Raw genomic sequence first — 7,771 nt, forward strand, 5'->3', positions numbered from 1 at the left:
TGACCCCCTGGGATACTGTGACCGTCGTAAATATGAATCAGTTGCCAAACCTCCCAGTTTTAATCATGTGACCATGGGGATGCTGCAACGGTCGTGAGAAAAATGATCGTGTCCTTTTTTTAAGTGCTGTCATAATGTCAAATAGTCACTAAGCGAAATGTCGTAAGTCGAGGACTACCTGTACTTGGAAGACTGAACCCAGAACCTACACCTCACTCACCGGGGGTGCAGTCTTGGGCCTCATCCACCAAGATGACATCGTAGCCGGAAAGCGAAGGCTTCTGGAGTTGCCAAAGCTTCAGGTAACCTAAAAGACGTAAGACCGATGCTTAAAATCAACATCAGTGCACAATAAGGCAACATTTACAGCTTTGCGGTCTGGGACTCCCGTGTTACAACAGAAACAGAGCCCACTATTTAAAAAGGAAGCATGGTGTTATATTTTCTTTGAATACAGGGTTTCCCAAGCTTGGCCACTTAAAGATGTGTGGACTTCAATTCCCAAGATGCTGGCTGGGAAATTCCCGAGAATTGAAGTCCACAAGTCTTAAACTGGCCAAGAAAGGACTAGAACTCCCAGTCTCCTGGTGATTGGCCCAAAGTCACCCAGCCAGATTGCATTCCTAAGGCGGGACTAGAACTCACTGTCTACTGGTGATTGGCCGGATTGCATTCCTAAGGCAGGACTAGAACTCAATGTCTCCTGGTGATTGGTCCAAAGTCACCAGCTGGCTTTCATGCTTTAAGACAGCACTAGAACTCACCATCTCCTGGTGATTACTCCCAAGTCACACAGCCAGCTTTCATTCCTGAGGCGGGACTAGAATTCACCATCTCCTGGTGATTGGACCAAAGTCACCTAGTTGGCTTTCATTCCTAAGGTGGGACTAGAACTCACCAATCTCCTGGTGATTGGCCCAAAGTCACCCAGCCGGCATTATGCCTAAGGACTAGAATTTCCCTCCGTGAAGAAAATTGCCCCTTTATTCTTATTTTTTTTCTTCCTCTTTCTGCAGCAGAGCTAAATGAAACCTCACATGTCCCACTTACCGTCGTGCGTCATTCGGAGCGCCATTTCCCCTGTTGGGCTCACCGTCTGCATCTCGCTCCATATTTCTTTTGCTTCTTCAACAACGATCTAGAAAGCAAAAGCTGGTAAGTAGATCTTGTCGGACAAGATCAGATCCAAGGCTTTCTCATCCAGGCTGCCCAGAGACCTTGAAGGAGGAGGACGGGCTGGATCCACAGGTAGTCCTCTACTTACGACCACAATTGAGCCCCACATTTCCATTGCTGAGCAAAACAGTTGTTAAGTGAGTTTTGCCCCATTTTACAACCTTTCTTGCCACAGTTGTTAAGTGAATCACTGCAGTTGTTAAGTTCGTCACACAGTTGCAATAGTGGCGAATATCTGTATCTTCAGATATAGGATGAGGGTGGGTTGGTTTCCAAACGTTTCATTATCAGGCTAAGTAACATCTTCAGCGGAGTGGAGGGGATGTCCATGTTCTCCTGTTGATAAGGGCTTCAGGTGTGGGTGTGTCGAGTGAGGGTTGTGATGGGTCAGGTGTAAGTCATCAAATGAGAGGCTTGAGTGTTGTGATGGGGAGGTGGAGCAATTGATTGGAGCAACACACAAATCATCAGCCAACGCCACCACCCGCCACGCACATGAGTTCATTGAAGCCTGTCACTCCACCAGCAATTCCATCCACAGATACATCAACCTACAACCAGCCTATGCACCCCTTAGAATCCAAATCAACCGCACAGCCAACCGGGGACGGCACTGGCCCTCAACCATCCCGCGCAATCCCCCACTACCGGCAGTTCACCTCCCAAGGATCCTGACCTCCCCATGGCGAGACCCATCACCAGCCTCTCACTGATGACTCACACCTGACCCATCACAAGACCCTCACTCGACACACCCACACACTGAAGCCCTTATCAAAAGAACAGCGACACTGACATCCCTTCAACTCCACTGAAGACGTTACCTAGCCCGGTAACAAAAGATATGGAAACCAACCCACAAGCTCAGAGAACCAACCTCCACCCTGAATCTGGTATCCCCATTGGTTTTGTTTGTCAGAAGGTTGCAAAAGGGGATCACGTGACTCTAGGACCCTGCAACTGTCATAAATACGAGTCAGCTGTCAAGCATCCAAATTTTGATTGCGTGACCATGGGGATGCTGCAAAGGTCATGTGTGAAAAATGATCCGAAGTTATTCTTTTCAGTACTGTTGTAACTGCGGTCACTAAAGAAACAGTTGTAAGTCGAGAAGTAACCTGTACCTGACATAGCTCCTCAGCACCAAATCCATACTTTTTGCATTCCTCGCAGTTCTTCTTGCACCATTTGGGCATGTGGTCCACAGTGACAGATTCATCCGCCGAAGCGAAAAACGCAGCGAGGGTCTCAGCGATCATGTTGACTCTGATCAATGGAGGCTGGTCCTGGCGATTGGATTGGAGAAAGCTGGCCACATAGGACGTCAGCGGGAACAGTTCAAGTTCCCTTCTGTAACTGCAGCTAAATGAAAGAGGGACGGAGGAATTAATTCTGGCATTTAATCTCTGCTCATTTGGGGGTTAATTGCTGGCAAGGAAGTCTTTTGGTCTTTCTGTTTCCTTTTTGGCTTTTGGATTATCTGTTTTCAATGGTATGTAGTTGTTGTTTATCTCAATGTGCCTGCTGATGGCTGATTTTTTTTTCCCCATAGTGCTAGGAATTCTCTGCCATTTTAGATAGCACTGATGATGTTACGTACTTGGGTCATGAAATGTCTGCAACCAAACAGCCAAGCTCAGAGAGCAGCAAGGACCCGAGTCCCTATTAATTTCTGAGATGTGGGCAGTATGCCTTAAATCACGATTTGGTGGGAAAAGAACATCTGTTACCCACCTCGAATTGAAGTGAATCGCTCTTTCATGAATTCTCCTGACAGAGAGAACAATTAATCGGGGGGACGGCTTGCCTCCAGAAGTCGTGGATGCTCCAACACTGGCGGGTGTTTAAGAAGAGATTTGGCAACTATTTGTCTGAAATGTTATAGGGTCTCCTGCCTCAGCAGGGGATTGGACTAGAAGACCTCCAAGGTCCCTTCTAATTCTATTATTCTGTTCACAATCTTTCCAGCAACAGAGAGACCTATTTTATTTCATAAATGTCTTAAGAAACCATTTCAAAATAATAAATAAATTGTTTTGTTGCTGTTTGCTGGGATCTTACCAGCTCTTTGGTTTTATTTTTGTGGGGTTACCTTTTCTTTTTCATTATGTTATACTTCACCACATCACTGTTTTTTAAGATTCATTAAATAGGAGGCAGCTCCTTACAGTTTTTTGACTGCTTTGTAAGCTAAGGAGTGGAAGGTTTTACAGGTGACGTTCGTAGGGAAAAGCTGTTCCGCCTGTTCTCGGACGGATCTGTTGAACGTCAAGTACAAGAACTTAAGCTCGGACCATTTCTTGGTGTACTGGATCAGTGTGTACGTTTTCCCAGTGCCTGTGTGAAAAATTAAAAACATTTCAGTCCTTCCAGGTTGTTACTTCCTAGCCAGGTTCCTTCCAGACAGCCAGGATGGCAGAAAAAAAAAAACCCAGGACTTTGCAGGTTGAAGGTGTGACGTTAGATTGAAGCTTCCATGTCTACAGATGAAATTAAGGAAGGTGGATAAAATCCAGGACTAATAGATCTAATAGATCCCTTCCAATGAGAAGGAACCAAGTCATTAAGGAAACAAAGGGGGGGGGGGGAAGTCACTTGAACCAGAGAAAAAAAAACAAAATTGGGTTCTCAGCACAGGGAGAGGACCCCTGTGCAAATCCCATCAACAGCTATCAGACTTGAAAATCAACAAGGCAATACAGGCAGTCCTCGACTTACGACCACAATTGTGCCCCAAATTTTTGTTGCTAAGTGAAACATTTCTTAGGTAATTTTTGCCCCATTTTACAACCTTTCTTGCCACAGTGGTTAAGTGAATCACTGCGGTTGTTAATTTAATAACATGATTGTTAAGTGAATCTGGTTTCCACGCTGAGTTTGCTGGTCAGGAGATCGCAACAGGGGATCCCGTGACCCTGGGGACGCTGCAGGTCATAAATAGGAGTCAGTTCCCAAGCGTCTGAATTTTGATCACGTGACCGTGGGGATGCTGCAAAGGTTGTAAGTGTGAAAAGGGGTCGTAAGTCCCTTTTTTCCACGCCACTGTAACTCTGAACGGTCACTAAGTGAACTGCTGTAAGTCTGGGACTATCTGTAGTAGCTGCCAGTCTTGTCAGTCTACAAAGAAAGCCCACCCATTCTGCCAGCCTAGTGGAGAAGGATGTGGGTAAGTGTATATGAGTGTTTGTGTATGTGTGTGTGTGTGTGAGAGAGAGACAGAGACAGAAAGAGCACAAATGTATGGATGGAGGAGAATATTTGTAGCTCACAGTTGAACTGCTGGGTTCTTGATATCTCCCGAGTTTAGTCATTTTCTTACATTCATTTCATGACCCAACTAGGTAACATCATCAGTGCTTGAAGGGAGTGCGGTTTGTGGAGGAGGAGGAGGAGGACAACTGTGGGGTCCTGGGTGCTCTCTGAGCTTGGTTGTTTTCTTGCAGACATTTCATGACCCAACTAGATCACATCATCAGTGCTAGAAGGCTTGTACTAAAAGGCTTCTATGCACTGATAATGTTCCCTAGTTGGGTCATGAAACGTCTGCAAGAAAACCGCCCAGCTCAGAGAGCAACAAGGACCCCCCCCCCCAGCCCAACCATGAGCTACAAATATTCTCCTCTATCGGTAACACTACAATCTCCCTATTAAGGGTGGAGAAGAACCGTAGCAGCCTACATCACCAGCAAGGAGAATATTGTTGTAAATAGCAAGAGATCTTTGGAGGAATTCGGGAAAGCTGGTGAAATGAAGATCCGGGCAAGGTGATCTCAGTTCTCAAGATATACAATGATCAGTGAGTTTGCACCTACAGAGGGAATCAAGTATCTCCTGGGCTGGGGCTGCCTTACCTGCAAAAGCCACAATTTTTACCCTCTCTCCAGGTGTTTTAAAGGCGTGGTTCAAGATCTGTTGTTGTTCACTGGTAGGTTGTAAGTCAGTCCTGTTGATGAACAGAAGCAGAAAAATGTAAAAAGCTAACATAGGTAACCAGGTGGTTTTTGCAACATAGCAAACACTGTCTAACAGTTGCATCTTTTAAGATGGGTGGACTTCAACTCCCAGAATTCCCCAGGCAGCATCTGCTGGGGCTGGGGAATTCTGGGAGTGACATCCACGCAGCTTAAAGTTCTCAAGGTTGGGAAACATTGGGCTAAATTATTCCCCGGTTCTCCTGGGAAAACTTGTACAGGTAGTCCTCGACTTACAACAGTTCATTTAGTGACTGTTCAAAGTTACAACGGCACTGAAAAAAAAGTGACTTATGACCGTGTTTCAAACTTACGACCTTTGTAGCATCCCTATGGCCACATGATCGAAATTCAGACGCTTGGCAATTGACTCATAATTTATGAGGGTCACAGCATCCCGGGCTCATGTGATCCCTTTTTACGACCTTCTGACAAGCAAAGTCAATGGGGAAGCCAGATTCACTTAACGACCGTGTGACTCGCTTAACCACTGCAGTGGTTCACGTGACAGCGGTGGCGAGAAAGGTTGCAAAATGGGGCCAAAATGACTTACCAACTGTCTTGCTTAGCAATGGAAACTTTGGGCTCAGTTGTGGTCGTTACGTCGAGGACTACCTGTACATGTTTGCAAACATTACGTAAAGTCCCCATTATTGATACAGGTAGTCCTCAACTTACTACAATTGAGCCCAACATTTCTGTTGTTAACATTTGTTAGGTGTCTTTTTCCCCATCTTATGGCCTTTCCTGCCACGATTGTTAAGTGAATCGCTTCAGTTGTTAAGTTAGTAACACGGTCGTTAAAAGAATCCGGCTTCTCCATTGACTTTGCTTGTCAGAAGGTTGTAAAAAGGGATCACATGAGCCTGGGATGCTGCGACCATCATAAATATGAGTCAGTTGCCAAGAGTCTGAATTTCGATCACGTGACCATGGGGAGGCTGCAACGGTCGTGTGAAAAACGGCCATAGGTCACTTTTTTCCCCAGTGCCGTTGTAACTTTGAAGGGTCACCAAGCGAACTGCTGTAAGTCGAGGACTCTCTGTATTGAGACACAAAGTTAACGTACGTACCTACAATCCTGTAATTCAGGGTTGATGTCCCTGCAGGGCGAATTCTCCAAGGTATGCAAATAATAATAAACATTGTAATAAAACCTAGAAGGAAAGGGAAAATGGGAAAAGTTATAATGAATCTCAAAATAAACCCTAAACTGTATAAAATCCAGGAAAAATAATTCAGAGAGGAGAATAAACACACCTCCGCGGATTTCTGCTTTAAGGAACCAACCCTTGAAATCAGCAGCATCTGTTTGCAGATGCGTGAGAAAGCCTGGTCAAACTTCCAGCTGCTTTAATGAGTAGGAGAGGTGTTCTATTTTGGGTTATTTATTGATAACCCACCTTAATTGTTTTTGCACATAACTCAAGGGGACGAATATATCCAATACAGCTTCCTCCTCCTACTTTTCCCCCCAAAAAAACAACCCTCTGAGGTGGGTTGGGCTGAGAGACAGACAGACAAGCCTAAAGCCACCCCACACAGCTTTCATGCCTATGGCAGGACTAGAACTCACCGTCTCCGGCTGATTGGCCCAGAGTCACCCAGTTGGCTTTCATGCCTATGGCAGGACTAGAACTCACCGTCTCCTGCTTTCTAGCTTGGCGCCTTAACCACTAGACCAAATCGGCTCTCATGCTAGATCCAAAGTGCTTTTTCTGAACCATTTTTAAATGCACACAAAGCCTGCCAAAGATGTATTCCTATTTACTACTGCCGCAAAGGACAGGTTTCCGTCCTAAGTGTCTCTCCTGACCCTTTGCAAACTGACCTGTTGCTGATCTCGATCCCATTCCCTCGCATGGCGTAAAGGAGGGTGGCCGTGCAGTACAACATTTCATTGATGTCCATCAGTGACATGGCAGAGGGGGGCCTTTGGAGGCAGCCCACCAGCTCCTGAATATCGCCACCTCCTCCAGCGAAGAGCACAATGGCCGCCATCACTGCCCGAACGTAGGCCTCCTGGAAGAGCATGGGTGGGATCATTATCGGGGTGGGGGCAACCTTTTGAGCCTCACAGGTTGTATTTTCTGTCCTGTCTGGCAGGGGAGCAAGTTAAATGGTACAAATAGTCCTGAACTTGCAACTATTCAACGAATGTGGAGTCCTTGGTGCTCTCTGAGCTTGGTGGTCTTCTTGCAGACGTTTCATCACCCAACTAGGGAACATCATCAGCGCTAAAAGGGAATGGGTTTGCGGAGGAGGAGGAGGAGGGGGAGGAGGAGGAGGAGGAGGAGGAGGAGGAGGAGGAGGAGGACTATGAGGTCCTTGGTGTTTGGAAGCCTGGCATTCATATAAATCGCTAAACGAATGCTTGCTAGAACTCTCTGTCCTGGAATCCACTGCCTTTGGAGTGACCATGCAATCCAAATTCTGAGCAAGACAACCCACCTCCCAGGGGAAACACCATCGAAACACGCCAAAAAATCAATTCCAGATCAGATTTAAGCCTGCTGAGACATACTTTCTCTTTGCAACTCTCCAAATCCGGAAGATTCTTGGCGATGCAGATTTGCGCCTTGGGAAAGAGCGAGTGGCATTCCAGACACGGGAGGATATCGGTA

At 46.2% G+C, this 7,771-nt stretch overlaps 1 long non-coding RNA gene across 1 annotated transcript; it reads right to left on the reverse strand.

The window, feature by feature from the left end:
- Positions 1 to 3,299: 3,299 nt before the first annotated feature.
- On the reverse strand, positions 3,300 to 6,285 carry LOC107298616. The gene is made up of 3 exons (XR_003810652.1): positions 6,221 to 6,285; positions 5,028 to 5,119; positions 3,300 to 3,513 (listed from the first exon to the last, which is right to left on the reverse strand). It is a non-coding gene; the product is annotated as an uncharacterized LOC107298616 (long non-coding RNA).
- Between the last annotated feature and the right edge of the window lie 1,486 nt (positions 6,286 to 7,771).

The sequence above is a fragment of the Protobothrops mucrosquamatus genome, unplaced genomic scaffold, assembly GCF_001527695.2.
Source record: "Protobothrops mucrosquamatus isolate PMUCROS unplaced genomic scaffold, P.Mucros_1.0 scaffold4135, whole genome shotgun sequence".
Classification (NCBI taxonomy): Eukaryota; Metazoa; Chordata; class Lepidosauria; order Squamata; family Viperidae; genus Protobothrops; species Protobothrops mucrosquamatus.